Source organism: Ochotona princeps, chromosome 2, assembly GCF_030435755.1.
Source record: "Ochotona princeps isolate mOchPri1 chromosome 2, mOchPri1.hap1, whole genome shotgun sequence".
Taxonomy (NCBI): domain Eukaryota; kingdom Metazoa; phylum Chordata; class Mammalia; order Lagomorpha; family Ochotonidae; genus Ochotona; species Ochotona princeps.
The window spans coordinates 31,932,003-31,955,778 of NC_080833.1; the positions used below are offsets into that span (position 1 = coordinate 31,932,003).

General features: G+C 51.4%; 1 protein-coding gene across 3 annotated transcripts in view; it reads right to left on the minus strand.

Moving 5' to 3' along the window:
- Positions 1 to 23,776, minus strand: part of HIVEP3 (HIVEP zinc finger 3) — a 473,613-nt gene that overhangs the window by 90,291 nt on the left and 359,546 nt on the right. The window lies entirely within an intron of this gene.

The following is a 23,776-nucleotide window of genomic DNA, read 5'->3' on the forward strand; positions in this document are numbered from 1 at the left end:
GGCAAATTAAGCTGCAGCTTGCATCGCTGACTTCCTGTATGGGGAGTATGAGGTTCATGAATTCTGACTGCAATCGGCTTTCAGCTAATGTACCTAGGAAGGCAGCACAGGATGAACCGAGTGTTATAGGCTCCTGCGGCCATTCATGTGGGAGATCAGGGCAGAGTTCCTGGCTCCAGGCCTCAGCCTGGATCAGTCTGGCCCTACAAACGAAGGATCTCTTCTTCTCTTTCTCCCTCCCCCCACCCCCAGCCTTTCAAATGAATAAATAGGCAAATCTTTAGACAATGTCTAATAAAGTCACACAAAGATACTAGTTTCATTAACAATAGAAGGCTTCATGTCAAAGGTCAATATCTCCTTTCCCTACTTGGTCAGCAAGGAAGAAAACAATAACCACATCAAATGTGGGGGAGGGTTGACCGAAGGTTACTTTGCAAACCTTGGAAAACCTTTTTACCAAAGGTATACTGACCTAGCAGCTTGCTTGCTTGCTTATTTATTTATTTATTTATTTATCTATGTAGCAGAAAACAGGAAGGGACACATACACAATGAGAGAGAGAGAGAGATATCTTCCATCTGCTGGCTTACTTTTCCAATTCCTGTGATAGCCAGGGCTGGGTGACACCATCTAGGTCTCTCACATGGATGGCAGGGGTCCAAGCACTTGGCCATCTTCTGCTACTTTCCCAGGCACATTAGCAGGGAACTGGGTCAGAAACAGAGCAACTGGCATTTAGACTAGCACTTCCATATGAATTGCTGGCATCACAAGTAGCTACTCCCCTGTGCCACCACAGTGGCCCTAAACCAGTAACTTTGTAAGTAGACACACGTTCTTATATACACCACATGTGTATGGATGACCAAAAAAACACTGTGTTTATTTTTTAATATTTATTTATTTGAAAGGCAGATAGAGAAGTAAACCAAATAAACACTCTGCTGGTTCAATCCCCAAAATGTCTACATTAACCTAGTCCAGGTTGCAAATCCAGGAGTTTGGAATTCCATCTGATTCTCTCCTGTAGGTGGCAAGGACTCATAGACTTGAGCCATGCTGTCTCCCAGGAGCATTAGCAGGGAGCTGGATTGAAAGCAGAGCAGCCTAGACTCAAACCAGCACCCCACCATGGGATACTGGTGTCTCAGGCCATGGCTTTACCTCCTGTGTCACAGTAACAGCCCCAAGTATCGCTTTTCTAATTTAAAACTGAAATGAACGTTTGCAGAAGCAGAGTGCTGGTTGTCTACAGCTGGGGAGGGAGGAATAGTGAGCCCTGGCTGATGGTGTGGCACATACCTCTCCAAGGTGAAAGGGTTTATAGATTGTGACAGCGACAGTGATGGTGATGGCCAGCAATCTTAATGTGTTTTTTAGGACACAGAACTATATGCATCAATATGGTTAAGATGATATGAAAGTATTTCCTTTTTAATTTTATTATTATTATTATTTTGTTAACAGGGATAGACTGGTGGGGGGAAGGGAGTTAAGAGCCCTGAGGAGGAAGGGCACCTGCAGCCCTCTCACCACGCTCCTGGAGAAGCATGGCATTACAGCACAGCCTCTCAGGCAGGTGGCAGGTGCCTCCCCTGTGTCCTGGGCACTGGGGATGGCATGCAGCTGATGAAGGATTTTAAAGAAGAACCCATCCACTGTGCAGAGGCCAGTCTCACTGCCTCACAGCACAGCAGCTCTCCAAGGGCAGGGGAGGAGGTAGGGACCCGAAGGCTTTGATCCTAGAGAAGGAAGAGAAAACCAGGGCCAGGCAGCATACCCGACAAGCACCCTGCTCCTCTACATGGCCAGGACTCGCACAGATGGGGCCAACATCCAAACACTGAGTCTGATCAGCCTGGGGCAGGGCACTGTAGAATGAATTTGTTCTCATTTTTATTTCTGCGAATCAATAAGAAAACACGAGGATCCAAGTCCCAGGGAAACTCATGGCGGAATTGTTTAGAATAATTCCAGAGGATCATGTCTGGGCTCTGGCCATTGAAAGGAAAAACAGGAAGTCGCCTGGGACAGTACCCAGTCAGTCCTGACATCAGTGGAAGGACCTGGGTTCAGATCCTGCTTTCATCTTTTAATAGCTGTGTGACCTCAGCGGAGTTACTTAACCTCTCGGAGCCTCCTTTGCCCCATGAGTCAGAAATGCAGAGCATTACCCCTCTCTGGCTCTGTCATGTGGAATGTATGAGACAAACTGGGAGGCAGAGCAGCAGCTAGACAGCATACAGGAGGCACTCAATGAGTGCCCATACCCTTCTTCAGTGGCCCATGTCTTCCTTCCTCTGTGTCCTGGCTAGCATTCTGGGGCTGGGGTCAGTCCTGGGAAGCCCCTTGGTCAGGTTTGGGGCTCCTCCTCTCCTAAGGAGCTCCCAAGTGCTCAGTACCCGTGCTTCCTTCTGAGAACCATCCCAGGCGCCTGGCTGCCCAGGGCTATTTGGAGCCCTCCTAGCCCTGGGTGTGCACCCTGGACAACTGGCTTCTCCCTCAGCCGGTGGCTGACTCACTGCCCGGGGAGGTGTCCCCGACGAGGAGCTGGAGCCGGTAGAGGCAAGGCAGCTTTGGGATTTGACGCAGAGAAGCCGGCCATTGCAAATTGCTCACAAGTTTCCCAGGACAGGCAGAGGGTTAAAAATAGCTGATGGTGCCACATTTCCGTTTGTGCTGGGGATACAGAAAGAGGAACTACAAGCCTGTCAGTGGCAGCCAGGGATGCTCTGTCTAGAAGCTATGTTCTGAAACTGGGTGGAAGAAACCCTTCCTGGTTTTCAGGCAGTGAAAGAGTGGGGAGGTGCTGGTGGTGCAGGGGACACCAAGGTGTGAGACTAGGGTATGTTGGAGGAGCAGGGGTTAGCAGCACATGAGGGCAGAGTCGTTGCACTCAGGGCAACAGGTGCTGAGGGCTCCTCTGTTCAGACAAGCAGCAAGGGAGCCACTTCCTGCCACACCAGGGCACACCTCATGGTGGCTGTCTCTCACCCCAAGCCCCTTGGAACTAGGCACTTGTCACAAGGAGTGTACGAAAGACACCTTCTTCCCCTCACTGTGAACAGCAGAGAGCCGGTGGCAACCTGCACAGCAGAGTACAGCTGCATGCAGCTCAAGGACCTTGGCCAGCCATGGGGAGCTGCAGGGTACACAGGCAAGGGAGCCTGCCTTTGTCCCTGTCCCAGATCCTTCATGATCCAGTGGGAGCCAGCAAACCAGTGATGACAGCTCCCATTCTCCCAAGGAGCCCCAAGCATGAGCCACAGTCTTCCAGTTCAAAAACGGCTCTCAACGTGTCCCCAGATTGTAGACATGGATGGCAGGGCCCTAGAAGGGACATGGTGTTTGCCAAGTGCCTACCAGGTGTTCAGGCTGGCATCTTAGTGTCAGGGGATATCACCTTCATCTGATAGAATAGAGATGTGGGCAGTCTGGAGTGGCCAGAGAGGCCAAGACTTTGACATCAGGTGAAACTGGATGCCAATGGCCTTGGTCACTGTGTGGCCTTGGGGCCGAGGAATCATAGTTTCCTGTTCCCTAAAAGGGAGTGATGGAGTGATGTGGCTCACGCTGGGGCTGGTGTGAGAATTTAAATCATACCCAGCCAACTCTCCCCTGGATGCCATCTTCTCCCTCTTGCTCTTCTGTTGTTTCCACCTTTTCAGCCTCCCTTCTTATTTGTCATTTTGTCTTTTTTAAGAAAGGAGATGCCAGATGCCTTTACCAGATTAGTGTTGCAGACTTCCAGGAAGGCCAGGGAGGAGCCAAATAAGCTGCTACTCTGGGAGACCCTAGGGAGCTGAGAGCCTCAGTCAGGGTCCCACAGAGCTGGGCGTAAGGACTGTCCCCCTGGAAGACCACGAAAGGGAGCTTGTGGGGGAGGGGCTGCAGCAGGGTGGGGGAGGGGGAGAATCACCTTCTGCACCCACAACCACCACGTGCTTGGCCAAGAGAGGAAGTCAGGCGACCCACAACATGCCCCCACTCCCCATGTGTGGGGTTGGGGAGGACCCCGCCAAGCTTCTGGTCTCCATTCCAGCCTCTCTCCCACGCTGTACCGCCCCCTCCCCACTAGCTCAGAGTGTGGGGGCACAGAAAAGGCCATGCCCAGGGCAACGGTTTCCACCACACCCACTGCTCAGTGGGATGCTTGCTCTTCCTCTTTTTGGACTTTGTAACCGAGTGGGCACCTTTTTCCAGAGAGAGTTTCCATTGCATCAGTCACTGACACAGTAACCACCTCCACGCAAGTTGGGGTTTCAAATCAGTGAGCTGGAGCAGACCTGTGGGGCCCATCATAGCATACGGAGGTAGGGGGCCTGTGCCCTCAGTTCAGGGGACCTTGCAGCCCTGGGTCTGCCTTCAGAGCTGGCCCCATGCCTGCGAGGGCCACTACATCTGAGAGCATCCTAGAAGATGAGCCCCTGGGTTCTAGCCCCGCCTCTTCCACCTGCTTGCGGTACAGTCCAGGCAGGCCATTTGCCTAATGTCCCTAGGCCCTGTGAACTAATGTGCAAAGCGAGAACAGTGGTGGTGCCGACATGGCCGCATTTGGGGGAGGATGTGACCCGGTAACCCACATAAAGCACTCAGGGTGGTGCCTGACCCAGAGCTTCAACACATGTCCCAAACAGGGACCAAGTCTTTGCTTTCCACCAGTCTGTCCCCTCCCCAAGGGGCCAGCCTGTTTGCACAATCACAGGCTGTCCTGACACGTAATGCTCACTGAGTCACACCCTGTCCCAAGTCTTGCGGTTCCCATAAGGAACAGACTCCACACTTAGGCATCCCTCTATCTGTGTGGAATGTTAAGCCACTTCTGGCACTAATGTTGTGTGTTTCTCTGGTGGGAATGTTAACTCTGCTTCACTGTGGCCAAAGCAGCCCAAGGTGGCAGGACCACCTCCTCCAGGAAGCCCTCTGTGACTCCACTCTCTCTGGCCAGTAAGGCTCTCTCATTAGTACACCTTGCCTCTTCACTGCAATACTTTCCCCATTCCTATTCCAGGAGTGTAACAGGAGCAGGTGTTTATTAGCCTCCCATCCTGCACTGCTCTCCTATCTCCTAGGACAACATTGGGATGGGAGCGGTCCATCTCCGTGTTACTTGCAGAGCCATGATTGGAGTAGGCGATGAAAGAAATGAGAGGATTAAAGTGCTCTCTGATGACCCCCGTCCCTTCCATCCCTGGCAAAGGGGAAAATCTTGATACATGAAAATGAGTCAAAGGCTTGCAGGCACTCACATCCTCCTCCCTCTGACCTGGCTGTTGGCTGCAGGCTGTATCCCCAGGGGCTCCCACCCCAACCCAACCCAGGCTCCACATCCCAGGGCACCTGGCTAGGGTCACAAGGCAAATTTCACAGAGGCAAATCCATGTCACAAGGTGCTTAGTGAACAGCACCTTCCCCAGGGGTCTCGCGAAGCTACCAGCTCCTGTCCACCTCCTCGACCATCCTGACTCAAGCGTAGCATCCCTCACCACCTCCCCATGTGACCCTGGCCTCTTGCCTGAACCAAGCGCCATACTGCCCAGTGGATATTCCTTCTTCCCTGCTAGTTCAACCCTGCCTGATGCTTGACAGCCACTACCAGAACCCCATGTGCTCTGTGACAGTACGGGGGTTTGGGGAAGGGTGTCTCCCTTGGGCCTAAGTGGTGCTGGGACCTCAGCCACACCACAGAGAGACCCACCCTCCTGCATGTGTGTGTTCAGTGCCTCTGGCACAAGAGCAAAACTGAGCCACGTGCAGAGTGCTCCATGCAGACCTTAGGATGCAGTGGACCCTGCACCAGCACCTGTTCGGCAACCAGGAGAACATGGGACAGTGAAGGAACACAGCACTGCCTGCTTCCAGGCTGGAGAGCTCCCTTTCCAGGTCTGAGCGTCAGGTGCCTTTGCTGAGCTGGCAGGTACACCATTCATCCAGATGAAAAAGGTGTTCTCAGGGTCTCTGCCATCCCTGCAGGTCCCAGAGCCCAAGGGGCCTGAAGTCTTCAAGGCACACGTGTGCCTTTGTGCTGGCCATGTGGCCTGGGAACCTGGTGAGTGGAAGGGACTATACAGAGCATTCCTCCTCTGGCCACTCTGAATCAAGACCTTCTGCCCGTGCCATCTGCCCGTGTCCACATCTCCCCAGGTCGTGCCCACATTCCCACCCTTTTCTCTGTCCACACCCCCAGCTCCCTGACCCCCAATCTCTACCAATAGCCACATTCACTGGGTTGGTACTTGGAAGGCAGCTTGGCAGAGCCTGGGGTCAGACCCCCACAATGCCATTCAGTGGCTAAGCCGCCCAGGTCGAATGACACTATCCTCTGGGCCTCATCGACAAGCCTACACTTCAGGTCCCGTCCTGTTCTAATACCCCCACCCCGCCAAAAGCCTGATTTATCAGTCATAATTATCCTTCTCAATTAAAGAAAGTCAAACAAACAAACAAACAAACAAAAAGCTCATCACACATCTTTCTTTTGAAAGCCAGGGCGACTTGAAAGAATTTCTCTAAATGGTGGTCATCTCTGTGTCCCTATAAGCCAGGGGTTTAACACACACATGCTCCTCCCTTTGGCTTCAAGCTCTTACCAACTGACTGAGATGGCCTCTCCAGCTCCACATCACAGAGCTCAAGGGACTGGTGGGCAGTATACAGCGTAGTGAGCTAAATTGCCACCTGCGGCATTGGTTCAAAATCCCAGCTGGTCTGCTTCTGATCCAGCTCCCTGCAAAGGCACCCGGGAAAGCCACAGAGGATGTCCCAAGCGTGTGAGCCCCTGCACCCACATGGGAGGCCCAGACACAACTCCAGGCTCCTGGCCTCAGCCTGGCCCTGCTCTGGACATGACACCCATTTGGAAAGTGAGCCAGAAGATGAATAATATATCTCTCTCTCTCTGCCTCTCAAATAAATAAATCTTTTTTTTTTTTAAAGGGAGCTGGAGGGTTTGTCTATATCCTCTCACTCCTTCAGCCTCTCTGCCCGGCCCTCAGCTTCTTGGGGAGAGGGGCAGAACCAGCCGTGGGAGACACAGCTGCCCAGGCACTGGCCACATTGGGCAATGGATAGGAGGGATGCCTTCCAGAGACATGGCACATGGCACACATTCTTCCAGGCACTCTGTGTATGTGTGCAAACATACTCAGAGGCTCACAGCTAGCCCAAGGCTGCCCCGTTCCAAGGAGCCAGGGGCCTGCCAGGTCCCACAATCCAGAGAACAGATGACAGAAGAACATGGGCTCTGTCCAGGAGGGGGACCTTTATTTCTAAAGATTCCAGTTCCGTCTGCCATCATGGGCCTCTGAGTCCTACCTTGAGTGACAGGGTCTTCCCCACAAGACAAAGCAAGGTCTCCACTCTGGCTGCCTGGGCCCTGAAGGCTGCAGGGCTCCTTGCCTGAGGTCCCTCTGACCACAAGTGAGGGCAGACTAGAAGTTGAGAGCCTGAACCTGAGATGGGGAGACAGTGGGACAGAAATTCTGGCCCTCCTTCAGGCCCAGCTATCCCAGGGGTTGCCTGTGGTCTTTTGTTGCTACCTCGAAGCTGTACAGATCCTGTGTTCCAAATCACACTGTAAACTCCTTCCCAGAGGCCCCAGAGTATGCACTCCATGTGCGCATGGGCAGTGCACAACCTATACAACCATTCATGACCCACAGCTTCTGGTTATCTTCTGCGCAGTGTCTATCAGCTTGGATGAAATAGCTAATTACATCATGACTTCTCACCTCCTGGGAGATGGCCAGGTTCTGTCCTTCTTGTTCTCAAGTTGCAGCCCAGTCTTTAACATACCAGAAAAGAGGCGCTCAGCACATACATCATGGATGAATACACTCATGTAGTCATTTATTCCTGCATTTAATTGAAGGGCATAAGGAACTGTGCTCTGGGCCTAATTCCCCCTCCAGCTTCTCAGGTGCCCTGGAGCTAGTCATTTCCACCCTCCACACTCAGTTTTCTCATCTGTGAAATGGGGCGTGGGTTACACTTTCCATGCTGTATTTGCATGACCCTGGGGGTGAGCACCTTTTGACATCTGACATCCTGGCACCCTCAGGGTCTCCCCCATGACCTAATCCCTGGTCTCCCAGGTTCTGCCCAGGTCTTTAGGCACAAAGGAAGTGCTTGTTAAAAATAGGGAGACAGGGGCTTCCAGGCGGCCTGGGTGAAATATGCTGCTGTGGGGAGAGGACTCATTACTCCTGGAATCTTCAAGGGAGACAAATAAGTCTCCAGGGCAGACGTGTTTCCTGTGAAGGGGGTGGGAGTTGTTAAAGGGCTTCTCCAGCAGCTTCAGTTACCAACCTGCAGCACATGCAGGAGGTGGGAGGAGGGGACCGGTTCAAGGTCACTGTGAGTCACCAAGCATCAACCCTAGGTGTCTCAGGTTCCAGACTAGACTCTCTCAGCCTGCAGGGCAGAGCACGGTTCCCACCTGTGTAGGGCACAGGGTGTCAACTGGCAGGGGCACACATGAGACATCAGAGGAAGTATGGCTGACATGAAGGGGACAGGATGGGAACCTTGAAGAACAGGAGAATCTGAGAGCTCAGCAAGTGGCATTCCGGCCAAAGAGACAGAGTGCCTTCTGGGACTGCCCCCTCCCTGGCCAAGCCCCACAACAGCTCTGAGCAGGGGTGTGCTCCCTGAGCCATGGCTTCCTTTCTGCTTGTGCCCAAGAGGGAGGCACAAGACAACAATCAGATCCGAGGAAAGAAAGAAAGCTCTCAACAACACCTTCAGAAGCCTTCTCCCACCCCTCCCACCCCCACCAGATGATTTTGGGAAGGCCTCTGGGACGCATGACCACCACACTCAATGGTTTCAGCAACACAGATGCCTTATCTGAGGATCCTGGGGGTCACTGGTCTGAAGCGGGTTCCACTGGACAGAAAGATGATTCTGCCATCACCGCCACCATACATGAAACATTTCTCCTCTAAAATACAGCCTTGGGAGGAGGGCCGCCCTGCTTGCTTGCTCTCCTACTCTGTTCTCCAGGCCATACATAGCAGTGGGGGCCTAGTGGGATCTAAACTGGAGGTTTTTCAGGCTGCCTGAGGGAGAGCTTGTCCTGCAGCCTGGCTTCTAATAGGGAACACAAGGTCTGGGGTTTGTCCCTAGCGATGTGCCCGTGCATCTTGTGGGCTCATACCATGTGTGACCGTGCGTCTCCTCCACCTCCTCCCCCAGCCCCACACCTGAGCCTCCCATCCCCACAAGGTCTCCACGCTCCCCCTCTGACCTATCATAGAACCCTGGAATCTACAGGACACAATTTCTTAGACCAGAACCCACTATATTCTGAATTTGCCCAGATCTTGGGCCTCTGAGATGTGCCTGGGTCCCTGCTTGTTGGCATCTAGAGGCCAGCTGCCCATCCTTGCAAGACCAACAGGTGCCCAGTCCTGCCTTCACTCCCTGTGTGCTCTGCCAACCTGCTCCTCCTTCAAAGCATGCCTCTTAGCACCAGCTTTCACCCTCTGTAATGGTTCAACCCAGGGCACAACTGTAAAGACTGCCCTTCCCCCACCACCCCCGAGGCCTGGGCCTTGTCATCTACACGGTCCTCACATGGCGTCGTGTCCTTGTGGTCTTAGGAAGCCTCTGCCAGGGCTGCTTTATTTCTCAGTCTTACATCCTACTCTGTCAGCAGGAAGCAAGGGATCCCACACTCCTGCAGCTCTTCTGCAGGTCTTGGCCCCACTCGTTCTCACCTCAACCCTGTGATCGTCAGCTCCATTTTGTAGAGAAACAATCAATAACCAGAGGATGGAAGCAATTGCCCAAGTTCAAAGGCAGTATGTGCTAGAATACAGACAGGACACCACACAGCTGCCTGGGGGACCAGGAGATGGAGACACACACTGTCACAGGTCGCTTCCTGGAAGCCGGAAGCCCTAGGCAGCTTGAGGCATCTCCAGCTGCGACTGTTCAGGGACACTGGGAATTCACTTTGTTAAACAGAGAGGATGGGGCCCGGCATGATAGCATGGTGGCCAAAGTCCTCACCCTGAACACACCAGGATCCCATATGGACACCAGTTTTAATCCTGGCAGCCCCGCTTCCCATCCAATTCCCTGCTTGTGGCCTGGGAAGGCCCCAGTGCCTTGGGACACTGCACCAGCATGGGAGACCCTAACGAAGCTCCTGGCTTCTAGCTTTGGATGGCTTAGCTGCAGCCACTGCGGCTGCTTGGGGAGTGAACCATCGGACAGAAGATCTTCCTCTCTGTCTCTTTCCCTCTCTGTATATCTGGCCTTCCAATAAAAATAAATGACTTTTTTTTTTTTTAAAAAAAGGGAGGATATTAAAAAGAGAGGATACAGGATCCTACTTTTTAATGTTTGGAGACTGGGTTGTAATGCACCCCATTGTTGTTGTCCCCATGAGAAGAGCAGAGTTTAGAAATGGAAGTGACTTGCCCAAGGCAGAGGCCTCTGCCCCTGAAACTGGGGACTGACCTCATTCCCCCACCTACTCCTCCAGAGAAAGAAAGCTAGCCACAGGCTCTATGTGGCCCTTGACACTGCATGGCACAGAACCTGGCATCCCCTATGGTGTGAGCCTGGCTCCTGCCTCACCAGCACTGGAAGTGCAAATACTCCAAGTGTCTAGGTCCTCGTTTGAACAGCAGGGACAGCTGTGTCCAGGAACTTGAAATGGCACAGACACAGGTTCACAATCAGCAGAGTTACAGGTAAAGAATCTGTGCCCCAAGCTCCAACCCACCTGTACAGGGAGATGGAAAGGACCTTGTATTTAGCATCATAAACCTCAGGGAGAATTCTGGCTCTGACGTTCATTGTCCTGTGGCCTGGAGCCACCCACCTGACTTATCTGAGCCTGACAGTGGCAGAGAATAATGTCTGCTGCCGGGGACTTGAAACAAGGTAGAATAAGTGGAGGGCATAAAGACACTCCAGATCTGGACTGCAGAGTCCCGGGCTCCTTATGATCATCCTGAGTTTCCAACTGTGGGGACTGGGCCCAGGACGCTGCATTCCTGTTCTACATAAGTCGTCCACCATGATCAATCGACCACACTTAAAGAAATGCCTGTCAGTAGCACTCAGCATATGCTTGCTCAGTAGCTGAGGATCCTTGATGTCTGCCGAGCTGCACTTGGCTGCTGAGAAAGACACAGCCAGAGAAAATAAGTGATTTTCCCCAAATATACTTCCTGTGAAGTCCAAGTGATAGGGACCAGGTTGGGGCATCTAGGACTGGGAGGGTGAGGTGAGGATGCCCCCACCCCCTTTTCTTGGAGCACTTTGGTGGGGAGAGACCTGGCTGGAGGACTGGCACCCAAGGGCTAAGGGTCAGGTGCAGGGGAGGGAGCCCCTGAGGAGGAAGTCCTCTGGGGCTCAGTTCCAGTCCTGCTCTCTGCAGTGTCTTCATGAAGACAGGAAAGAAAGGACTAGAAGTATGCTCATTAAATCTGCATCTGGCACCCAGTTTGGCAGGGTTGCCAAAATCCTGTAAAACTCGAATTAAATTAGCAAATTGGAAAGAAAATGATTTTAAGCAGGCATGGTGGGATTCATTGGGGCCAGGTTGGAGCTGGTGGGGGAAGTCGGGAAAGCCCGCATCTCCCTCTACACCACTGTGGGGTGCGGAAACCTGGCTGGGAACCCCAAGGGGTGAGGCACAGATCAGTGAACAGAGGTGACCCAGAGGACTGAGACTCACCCTTGTGGTGTAGGAGTGACAAAGTGGCCCCTGCATCCCTTCATATGGGGACCAAGGAGAAAAGGCTTGGCAGGTGGCTGGGGATGGGGAGGGTAAGACAGGGTGGGCTGTCTAGACTGGCCAACCCCATGGGGGTAGGGATGCAGGTGGTGAACTGGCATGGGGATGGTTGGCACTGCTGTGATCATCATGGCACTCTTACAAACAGAGCTCACTGTCCAGGAGAGAGGATGCCAGAAGGGCTCTAGCGAGGTCTGGGGTGGAAGTTCCAACCTGGTCCCCAACATTTGGATTTCACAGGAACTTGGAGACTATGGAAAGCAGAGGCCAGAAGCCTTCATGAGGCACCTGCTGGGTGCCTAGGACAAAGTTAGATGCTGGTTGTAGAAAATCACAATCTCATTTAGCCTTCACAGCACCACTGAACCACATAGTAAGTAAAACCTCTAGTTTTAAGACAACAGAAAGATTAAAAGTCCACAGCAGATAAGTTCCCTTTGCCCCCTCAAATCCCCTCAGCAGGTGAAACCACTGCTCCCTGGCTGCTGGGCTTGTCGCCAGGCTGTGTCAAGGGGCACAAAAGCCTAGTTAATAGTTGAACTTTCCTGTGTCAAGATGGGGTTAGACTAAGCCTACCACACAGACCCATTTCCATTTGGGCAAGGAAGGTCTTATGTCAGAACCCAGAAGGCGGCTCACAGCCCTTTGCAGTAAGCACAAGGTATACATAGCATAGATACCCCATAAGCATTTGTGGCATGGCCGCTGCTGGACACTGAGGCCAGCTCCAATTTCTCTCTACTACATGCAACAAGGAAATATCTTGTGCAGATGCATATTTATGTAAAATGGCTTGCCCATGGCTGAGATTTGCAGGTTCAATACAGTTCCATGTGGACTGAAGCTTGACCTTAATGCTTATTTAGATGCCCAGGCCTTTTTATTTTGGCCAGCAGTAGACCTATCTCTGCTTTCCACTTTATATTTCACAACCCATAAACAAGATCATCTCCTCATTTTATGAGTCTTGTGTTTACACAGCAGGGTCCTCCTATGTTAATGGACCTGTTTATATACCTTTTGTACATTTTTTCTTTATCTTTTTTTAAAAGATTTATTTTGACTTGAAAAGCCAATTTACAGAGAGGAGAGACACAGAGAGAAAGATCTTCCATCCTCTGGTTCACTCTCCAAATGGCTATAATGGCTGGAGCTCAGCTGATTCAAAGCCAGGAGCCAAGAGCTTCTTCCAGGTCTCCAATACAGATGCAGGGTATCAAGGTTTTGGGCCATCCTCTACTATTTTCCAGGCCATGAGTAGGGAGCTGGATGGGAAATGGAGCAGCCAGGACACAAAAAAGGCACCCATATGAGATTCCAGCACTTGAAAGAGGAAGATTAGCTTGTTGAGCTGCAGCACCAGCCTTACACAATTTAGAAAGGCTGGCTATCTTTTTAGTTCACTGATGGAATTCTTATAAAAACTCACGATTATCATGAAACATTCTGTGTGCCAGGCACCATTCTGGACTCTCCTACAAGCTCCAAGGCACAGAATCAAAGGCCTGGAGGCAGCAGTTATAGCCCAAGTGGACAGCCAAGCCCTGGAGTCCTGGAGAGTGCGAGTCCCATGTCTGAGGTCACACAGTCAGCGAGGCAGGCCAGTCTTGAGGACTAGCTGAATAACCGCTTTGGTCTCAAAGGAGTTACTTCCCAAGCTGCCCTCAATAGTTTCCATCACTGAAGCTGTGGCGACAGAGAATTCCCCCCTGCACAGCCCCTTCCTGTCAGTTCTTCTTTCCGTGATTTGCAGAGTCTCTAAGGAAACCTGGTTCTCACTAGGTGCCAGGTAAGGAAATGCAGGCTCAGCCCTGATGAGAAGAGAGGCAGCCATGAAGTGGAATTGTACCTGCCCCTTGCTGGGCACAATGCTCGGGGACAAGGCTAGAAGGACAGGTAAAGGTCAGGGAGAGGGAAGCCAAGGTGGGGCTCAGGCCCTAGAAGGCTTTACGGTGCAGGGTGGGCAGTTTGCAGAGTGCTGCAGTGAGTAACAGAAGCAGGTGGCAGATTGGGAACAGGGATTGTGGGTAAAGATACTTGCCACACAAAAAAGCACCCAACACCTGCCTTGGAGGCCCTCTCCCTGTCCTTACCTCCCCTGCCTGATGACTTTGGCAAGGCTCCTGGCACAAATGACCTTCACATTCAATGGCTTCAGCAACACAGATGTCTTATTTGAGGGTCCTGGGGGCCACTGGTCTGAAGCAGTTCCCACATAGTAAGTACACCAGTATGTGTAAAAGTATTGGGAGCTTGCTTGTGGAAACCACAGTTGGCAAAAGGTTTCTGGGCTTACAGAATTTTTGAAAACCGATTTATTTATTTGAAACTTAAAAGTGTGTGTGTGTGGGCCCGGGAGCGTGGCCTAGCGGCGAAAGTCCTCGCCTTGAACACGCTGGGATCCCATATGGCCGCTGGTTCTAATCCCGGCAGCTCCACTTCCCATCCAGCTCCCTGCTTGTGGCCTGGGAAAGCAGTTGAGGACGGCCCAAAGCTTTGGGTTCCTGCACCCGCGTGGGAGACCCGAAAGAGGTTCCTGGTTCCCGGCATTGGATCGACGCGTATCGGCCCATTGCGGCTCACTTGGAGAGTGAATCATCGGATGGAAGATCTTCCTCTCTGTCTCTCCTCCTCTCTGTATATCTGGCTTTCCAATAATAATAAATCTTTTAAAAAAAAGTGTGTGTGTGTGTGAGAGAGAGAGAGAGAGAGAAAGAGAGAGAGAGAGAAGAGAGAGAGATACCCCATCCACTGGTTCACTCCCCTAAATGTTCATAACAGCCGCAGGCTGGGCCAGGTTGAAGCCAGGAGCCAGGAACTCCACCTAGGTCTGGCACGTGCGAGTCAGCAGACAAAGTACTTGAACCATCCTCTGCTGCCTCTCGAGTGCATTATCAGGAAGCTGGGTTGCAAGCAGAGGACTCAAGAATCGAGCCAGGCACTCTGACAGGTGATGCTGGTGTTGCAAGTGGCGGCTTCACTGTCTGTGCCCCAACTCCTGTCCCTGCGGTGACATTTTTGTGTTTTTTTTTTTTTTTTAATGAGACTATGGGTTAGCTCCTAAAATGACAATGTCACGAGTGGGTTTCTGGGCTATAGCCACACAACTGCTTTCCTAAGCCTGGCACCTTGTCTCAACAGATGTGATAACACAGCACTCCTGTCTCCTGTGACCAGAACATGCATGTGTGTGTGTGCACGTGTGTGTGTACGGGGTTCATTTGCATGCCATTTGCCATGTCTCTGCTGAGAAAAAAGAGAAATGAATAAAATCAGGCAACTAAGAAAAGATGGCATACTGAAATTTACAGGAAGAAACAAGTAGTAGAGTTACTGCTTCTTTTTTTTTTTTGACCTCAGACAACTTCATTTTCTACTAAAACATTTTTCTATGAAACTCTCCTCTAGCTCTTGTATCTATACAGACACGTGTGTGTGTGCAGATACATATGTGTTCTTTTTATCTGTTCTTTGACGAACACCAGAGGGTTGCTCACAAAACTCAGTTCTGTGTACACACACTCTTTCACAATATCCGCACACACATGCACATGGCTTTGCAATGTACTTTGGCATATTGAAGTCTCTGTGAAGTCCTGCAGTAGAAGGCCTTCAACTTACCCCTCATAGACTTGCTCCCAGAACTGTCATTTTTTTCCAGCAACATGTTTTCACCTCCCCTGGCCCTCGCTTTATTGCACAAGATCAGACCCTGCTTCAGATGAAGAGCTCAGCTGGACACACACATTCTGCCCTTGGAAATGTCAAGTGCCACTTCCTAACAGACCCAAGTTGATGGCTTCCTGCCCACATGGACTCCTTTGGCTTGCTGTATTGTAAGGAACCACATGTGGACAAGGACGTGTGGGGCAGCCACAGGCTCCCGGAAACCATCTGGGCTGTGAATCTCCCAGCCACAGCAGGCTGAGCTGGGCCTGTTAGGGCCCTGGGCGCAGGGGTTTTCAGCTGATGGATTCCCCAGACTCACCTAGGCCAAGTCACTTAATTTATGAATGGGAAATCAGGAGCCAGTTTCAGACTTCCTTGGCTCTCCTGCAGGGAGAGCTGCATCTCTCTCTCTCTCCCTGTTTTCTCTGCCCTGGGGGGCGGGGTGGGGGTCCAGGTGCCAGTGAAAGACCTTCCCATTTCCGGGGCTCTGTTCTCACACCTGGCACCTCCCCCTTCCCAGACAACACAATTCCTGTGCTCTTAGAATGGAGCTGCACCTGTGAAAGAAGGTTCCATCTGTTACAGCATGGAGTTAACATGAGTGGGAGGAATTTCACCAAATATAAAATGTATACATGGGACTTCAACAAGTTTGTGGGGAAAAAATGGAATTAAATATCCAAGTGTATTCTGGTGCATAAAAATATCTGAAACCTATACCTCATTTTTTCATAATAGGCATTTTCTATGCATTATGAAAAACAAGTTTTTAAGTTCATTTATTTTTTTAGACCAGAGAGATAGTGTTCCCATCTGCTGGTTCACCCCCCAAATGCCTGCAAGAGTCAAAGGTGGGCTGGGCCCAAGAAAGAAGCCAGAAGCTTCCAGGTCTACCACATCGGTGGCAGGGACCTAAGCACATGGGTTATCTTCCACTTTCTTTCCAGGCACGTCAGCAAAGAGCTGGATTAGAAGCAAATCAACCCAGATTTGAACTGGAGCTCCAGTAGGGGTGCCTGGCATTGAAGCAGGTGGCTTAATCCTTAGACCCACCATGCCAGTCCCTCAGGGATCTTGACCACTAAGTTAAATGCCCAATCCCTATAAGAACATATTTTCAGCAAAATAAACTCATATTTTACAGTTTTTATTAATTGTACTATTTACTTCTTTCTATTTATTGTAAAGGCAGAGAGGCAAAGAGACCAATTTTCTATCTCCTGGTTCCCTTCCCAAATGCCTCTGACAGACGGAACTGGGTCGCGTCCAAGTCAGGAGCCTGGAACTTGATCCAGCTCTCCCACGAAGGTGTTGGAACAAGAGACTAAGCTAGAAGCTGCTGCCTCCCAGAATGTGCATCAGCAGGAAGCTGGATTGAATGTGCATCTCAAACCCAGGCATCCTGATAGAAGACACAGACATGCCAGGCAGTGTCTTTGCCTTGTACCCAACACCTGTCCCAACTCACACTTTTAATCACATTTTCCATGAACTTTCAAAAGTACTCTTGTGCCTGCTTCATTCTAAGCACATTTGAAGTTCAACAGGAACACCTTGTCAGGGGGTATTCCTCCCTACTAATGGTTACAGACATTGGTTCACAGTTTTGCTGCTTTCACAGGGCAGCTGGAGGTCACACACTTGAGGATGAACTGTAGGAACAGGGGTTCAGATCCTCCATGATCCTCCATGGCCTCCCTAATTCACCCTGAGAGGCCCAACTGGAGCATACGTGGATACATGGGACCATCTGTAAACAAACTTTTCATGGTGGAACAATTCCAGGTAGACAGAAAAGTGGCAGTGATCCAAGAGTCCCCATATATTCTTTAATCCATCCCTTTCACATGTCCTTCAAGCATAACAAGCTGTATTTGTCAACAGCAAGAAGTTGCTCTTTTAGTTTTGAAAAAGAGCTGAACCGGTGCCTTCCCAGCTTTTCCACTGTGGGCTTATTTTGTCCCGGGATTCCCTGGAGAAGTAAAGCCAGGGCTCAGCCTACCTCCACCCCACTACAGCTCACTGCTGTTCTTATTAGTCTCATGGGAACAGTGGCCATGACGTAGGCGCTTTGTTCTGTTTGCAGGGCAAGGTGGCCCAGAGCTGTCTCGCTGATTCAGTGGTGCTAACTTCAAATGAGGCTTCCCTAGACCTCCCTGGACCCCAGAGAGAAAGGTGATTCTCCTCTATCAGTCTATCCAGATCTACATCCCTTCAAGGCCATGCTCATGAGCCACTACCTCCAGATGCCTTCCAAGATCACCAATCATTCCTGCATCTGGACATTTCCTAAGATGCCCCTCTGCTTCCTTCTCCTCTGGGGTACTCAGCTCCTTCAGCGCAGGACACCTGCCAGGCTCCTTGGTTCATGGCATTCCTCCTTTCCTGGCTTGGGTCACTTGTCTGCCCCTGTGCCCAGGGCTGCCCCCAACACTTGCCGAGTGCCTGGTTCATGGGTTTTTAAATGAATGGCTGGATGTTTGGTTCCACTCAGTGGCTCCACTCATGGTCTCCATCCTGGGAGCCTGAAAACAGCCTTTCACATGCAAGCACATGTGGAATTCAAACAAGCACAATCTATCTGCAAGATCACTAACTCAGAGCCTTCTGGATCTTCTTTAAGGAAGAAAAAAAAGCAAAAACAAAAACAAGGGTAATGCCTTTTTTAAAATTTAATTTAGTGCCACTAATGTCCCTCCTCCTGCATCCTCTTCCAGGAGTGGCTCTGCCAATTAGAAACCACAGTCTCTTCCTCGCCCAGAACCTGTCTGCAGACCTCACCACACAATCGATTTCACTGGAACCCGGGCTAGGGAGAGCTAGTGAAATCCCCACACTCAGCCAGTCGGCTCAGTGCCTGCACATTGGAGACCCGCAGGCTTCTCAGGGTAGGAAGAAACCCAGGGGATCCCACAGGCTCAGCTGCAGAGGGAGACACTGAGGTTTACTCAGGGCAGCAGCTGACAGATGCAATTCAAAGACTTTGCTGTTGGCCTAGGAACAGAACCCAGGGTCTCCTTCAGACCAGATCCTTCCATGGCTGGGGGACTATATCCCCCTGCCTACTTGTCACCCACGAGTGTATGCTAACTGTGCTGCACCAATCTCACTGCCTGCACCTGTGCTTGAACTTAGGGCAACCATAGCGTGAGTGGATTCTCCAAAGGCAGCAATATGCAAGCGATCAGAGCTGCAAGCCAAAGAGAAAGAAAGGAAACAGGACGAGCTTGGGTTGTAAGCCAGGGATGTTAACACTTATCTTAAGCTAGCTCTCATGGTGTCCTGTGACAAAGGTGTTATAACCACATTTTGTAAGAGAGGAAGAGAAAACAGAGAGCTCAGACATGTGGCCAATCACACAGCAAGTGGCAGAATCAGCATGAGTTGAATTCCTGTGAGCCACGGAGCCCTTGATCTCTCCGCCCAGCCATGGTATCAAGTACCCTGCAACCTAGATGGTTCTCTAGAGAGACAACCAAATGCTCTTCTGGGATGACCCCATTTTAGAGATGAGGAGACTGAGAGTTGAAGGGAAACTGTAATTTGCCCCTGGTCATGTGGCTGGTAGAAGGACACAGCCTCTGTCTCCTAGGGCTTAGCCCAGAGCTGAGTCCCAAAAGAGCTCAATCCACGGCTGAACACATGAATGAACTGCACATGAGGGTAAGAGGTTCTGCCTTCTGAGGTGTTTACCTCCCAACTGCCTCATGCGTGGTCCTCAAGACCAGGTGGGCTCTAGCCTGTGCCCAATACAGACCTGCAAGCCCCATGATCCTCTCTAAGCCTGTTGGGCTGTGTGGGCAGTGATGGACCTGGTCCCCAGCCATGCCCTCAGCTCCCCACCCCCTGATTATCACAAGGAATACATCCTCTTCCCCATAGGCTAGGCCAATTTGCCCACTTTGGAGATCCTGTTGGTAGCAGCCAATTCACACGCATGCTATGGTTTTTATTATCACCATGAACTCCAAAGCATAACAACTGTCCCAGGCATGCATGTGGAATGACATATCCGACTTGGGCGGTGTCCTGTGCTCCAATTCAGTCTGCTTGAAGGTCAGGGTGGGCACTCTCACTGGCAGGTGAGGCAGCTGAGGCTTAGGGGAAGGGAGGGGACTTGGATGAGGTACAAGACTTGGGAGATGCAGATGCGGATCTGTGGAATTCCACGACTCCTGCACCCACTGGGCAGCTGCTGTGAGCCCAGAACAAGGCCAGGACAAGTCAGAGCTCAGGACAGACAGAAAAGGGAGAGGCCAATCCAAGGCCTACCTGACTTCTTTAGCACCAGCCAGGCAGCCTTCTCATTCTTGGTTGGGACATCTAGCACCTGGGCATTCCTCCCTGTGCTTGGGTGCCACCCCTAGGAGCTCTGAATCACACACAAATTCTTCAGTCAAACCTTCAGGCAACAGCCACATTCACCTACTGGCTCACAACCACTCCTCCCAGGAGACCATTTTTCTCTCATTTCTCACCTTCTTCTGGAAGATTCCAAAAATGTTTCTTAATCAATTCCTCTGTTGTTGAAAGCCAGACTCAGAATCCTTGAAACCTCACACTTCCAGAATTCTCAGCAAGGCAATAATAATGCTGAGCACCCACACATAGGGTGTGCAGAACTGCCTTTATCTATCACAGCAATCATTCCCAAACAGTGTGATGCTGGATATGGGCCAACTATGAGCACAGCATTGAGACCTACAATGGCAGAGCTTGAGTCCTATGTGCAACTTCAGGCAAACCAACTCAATGCATTAGTTACTAAAAGTGAACTCAGAACCCCACGTTGGGAAGACTGGGGATAGATGAGTAGATAAAAAAGTTATGAGCACACTTTGCTGTGAATTTCCAATGACCACTCCTGCCACCTGGGTGTCGTTTACTGGGAGGTATCCAAGGGAGGCCCTGGCCAGAGTCATTACCGTGTTCTTGGATCTTCCGGCCTCTACAGCTAAGTACACCCTTCTTTGTTGATTACCTTGCCCAGCCTTCACATCAATAACAGAAAGCAGACACATGCACTGAGGAAGCAGGGGGCTCAGGAGGAAGAGGTGGCCCCTGGTGAGCCTGCAGCATCTCTGTGAGTCCCCTCCCCCTCCACTTGGCAGATGAGCCCACGGAGTGAAGGGAATGAGAGGGGAGAGTGCTCTGCTGCTGATCAAGGCTCACACAGATGCATGACATCATGGTTATTAATAATGGAAGCCATGCTGTGAATTCCTGATCTTTCTAGATGGACCACCTGGACTGTTGCGAACCTCCCGTAAGCACAGCACTGGCCTAACAGGGGCCCTAGCAGCCCAGCATGCTCCTCCTTTCCAGGGGAGAGGGTAGGCAAAATGGAGAGATCAGTCTGGCTCAGTAGAGCCCAGCATGTAGTAGGTGCAATCTTAGCGGTTGAATCAGGATGATATTGGGCCTTGGACTCAGCACTAGCAGGTGCCCCTCTAAAGAGTGGCAAGAGAGCTGGTACATCCTCAAGAGTGGCTTCTGTGTGGCCCCTGAGCCCAGCCCATTCCTGCTGCCAGCCCTTTGTGCCTGCTCTCCTGCCCAAATCTTCCTTTCCCAAAGCTTCCCGTGTCTATCACTTCCTTGTGATTCAGACTCAGGGTCATGTCAGCTCCTGAGAGCACTCCCTGGTCCCTGTTTCTCCTCGACCTTGCCTATGGCACAGTTTTAGCTTGAGTTTGTCCATGATGAGCATCAGTATTTAGCTTTGTCTTGTCCATTGCTATTCATCCTCTCTCTCCTCTCTCTCTCATCCTGCTGGCATGCAAATCCCCCTGACAGCCTCAAACCCCAAGGAATTCAGCAAGCATGCTCAGTGAAGCCCTGCTTGCTGGCCCAAGTTGCAGCCATCCTGATAGCTGGCAGCCTCTCACACAATAAAGGCTTACTGAACCTGTCCTTGATGCCAGGCATTCAACAGGGTGCTGCAGTCTTTGCCCTCACCGCTCTCACGACTCATTAAAACAACACAGAAGCGGTTAGAGAGGCAGCTGCTCCATCAGGTGTGAGAAAACAGCAGCAGTGGATCTGTATCAGCAACCACAGCAGTGAGTGGAAGAAACTGGGAGATGCTGAGGCGGTGCAGCACTGGATTGGCCATTCGAGGGTTTTCTGCATGCTCAGTGTTCAAGGCAGTGAGTTAGTGCTCCATGCACATAGGGATGGGGACATGCCCATTGTCACAAGTGTCTCTTGGTTGCAACCTAATGCACAAAAGGATGGATATGTGTGTGAGGGAGTGTAGGAGAGAAAGTGTGAGTGTGAACAAGTTTACATGATCAAGTGTGTATGCTCGGGTGAATGAGTGCATATGTGCAAATGGATGGGTGTAACAGCATGCATAGAAGCAGGTGTGTGTATGTGTGTGCATGTGTGTATGAGGACACGGGATCTAGTGTGTGGGCATATGTGAAGGTTTCTAACAGTTCCCCCGACCATGTGCAGAAGCAGATGTGTGTGTAGGGGTGCATGTGTGCAGATATATGTGAACGTGTGCACAGCTAAGTGTGCTGGCCTCTGAGATTGTGTAGGAGTAGGTGTGTGATGTGCATGTAGAATAGTGTGGTTGAATGTGTGTGTGTGTGTGTGTGTGTGTGTGTGTGTGTATGTGTGTGTGATGACTGTGGTACCATTATAGAGCTCTTCCCTGGAGTTCCACGTGCGGTTAAATGCTACATGCTGAAATTCCAGGAACAAGTGATACCCAATGGACACATGATCACTGCTTCATTCATTCAGTAATCAATCACTGAATCTACATTTTCCAAATACATCTACATGGTATCTGCTGAAGCAGCAAAGCTAGTTTCCAGAGGGGCTCTGCAGGTAACTCAAGGAGCCCAGAGCACTGGAGGGCAGCTGATCTAGGGTCAGGCTCATTAGTGTCTCCCTTACTACAGGTGGGTCTTGGGCCATTGCTTACCCATGTGTCCTGCTCTGGGCTTCTGCTCTCCCTCTGCTAAAGGAAGGCAACTAGAACTCAGCTCTCAGAGTTTGGCTGCCACCATGCAACAGCACATGGTGACGCATCGGGGAGGTCCTGAAGGCCTCCTTCCTGTGTCATCTTCACAAAGGCCCTGCAGCTCATGAGAGAGATGCTGGGTTCCAGGAAGTTCAACGGGGTCTTCTGTTGCAGGACTTTTCAGAGCCTTTAACTTGTCAGTGTGGACTGGAATCAGCCAACAGGGAGATCCAAGAGGGTGCAGAATTTGCCAGACATCACTGTTGAACAGGAGAGCCCGTGCTGTGTGGCAGCTTTGAGAACCTAAGCTCCAGGGGCATGCTTTGAGAAAGCTGCTGGCAGGCACACAACGCACTATTTAATGCTTTTTTTTTTTTAATGATGGGACCACAACTGTGTTCTAAGCCACACCATCTAGCCCTGATATACAGCAGCTCAGAAAACATCCACACCTCAGAAACTGGCCCAGGCACCAGTATTCACATTCACAAACTCAGATCTTAAGTCTCCCTAACAGGATACCTCCAAGGACACCCAGCTGGAATGAGATTAAGAAGTCACCTGCCTGGAGCCACTAACTGATGGATCCAGAACTTGGGTCTGTCAGCTCCCTTGCCACCCTGGTCAAATGTTCAACAAACACATCATGCTGCCACAGGAAACATTATGGCCACTATGTGGAGACCCCTGGAAGATGGCCAGGCTGTTGCCACCTGCACCTGTTTGGCAGTCATCACCATTGCTGTGGGAAGCCCAAGCACCTGAGCTGGTTAGAGGGGTTGGGGAGGATATTCCCAGAAATGCCCATGGAGCAAAAGCCTCCAGAGACACCCAGTGGCCACACCCTCCCTACAAGGCAAGGACAGGCCCCCTAAGGCTGCAACCTCAGGGCCAGGTGCTGTCACACACGGGAAAGGGGGAGAAAGAACCAGAGCAACTCCGGTCCCACTCAGTGTGCGCAGGCACCCATGGTAGGTCTCCTCTGACAGTTAGAAACCTCCCCTGGCCTCTGCTGGGTAGAAAGAGCTGCTGGGGCTGAGGGACCTACAGGCACCAACCTGGAGTGCGGGACCCACTGTATGGAGAGCAGGAGGCGAGAGATAGGATCCAGTGAGGATCTGCGCTGGAGCCGGGAGGCTGTGCTCGCCCAAGGCTAATGGGGCAGTGCCCAGCGGGAGTGAATGAGACAAGCCTTGTGAACGCGGGAACGCCCGTGTCACCCTAGGGTGGTGACAGAAGTAGTGTCGGGAAACGCTAACGTAGAGATGTGTGTCAGGCAACCCCAGCCTGCCAAGGAGCTCCGGTCGCAGACACCTCGGGTCCTGGGAGTTGGCACCGACGCGCTGCTGCACATGCGCCCGCACCCAGCCCTCTC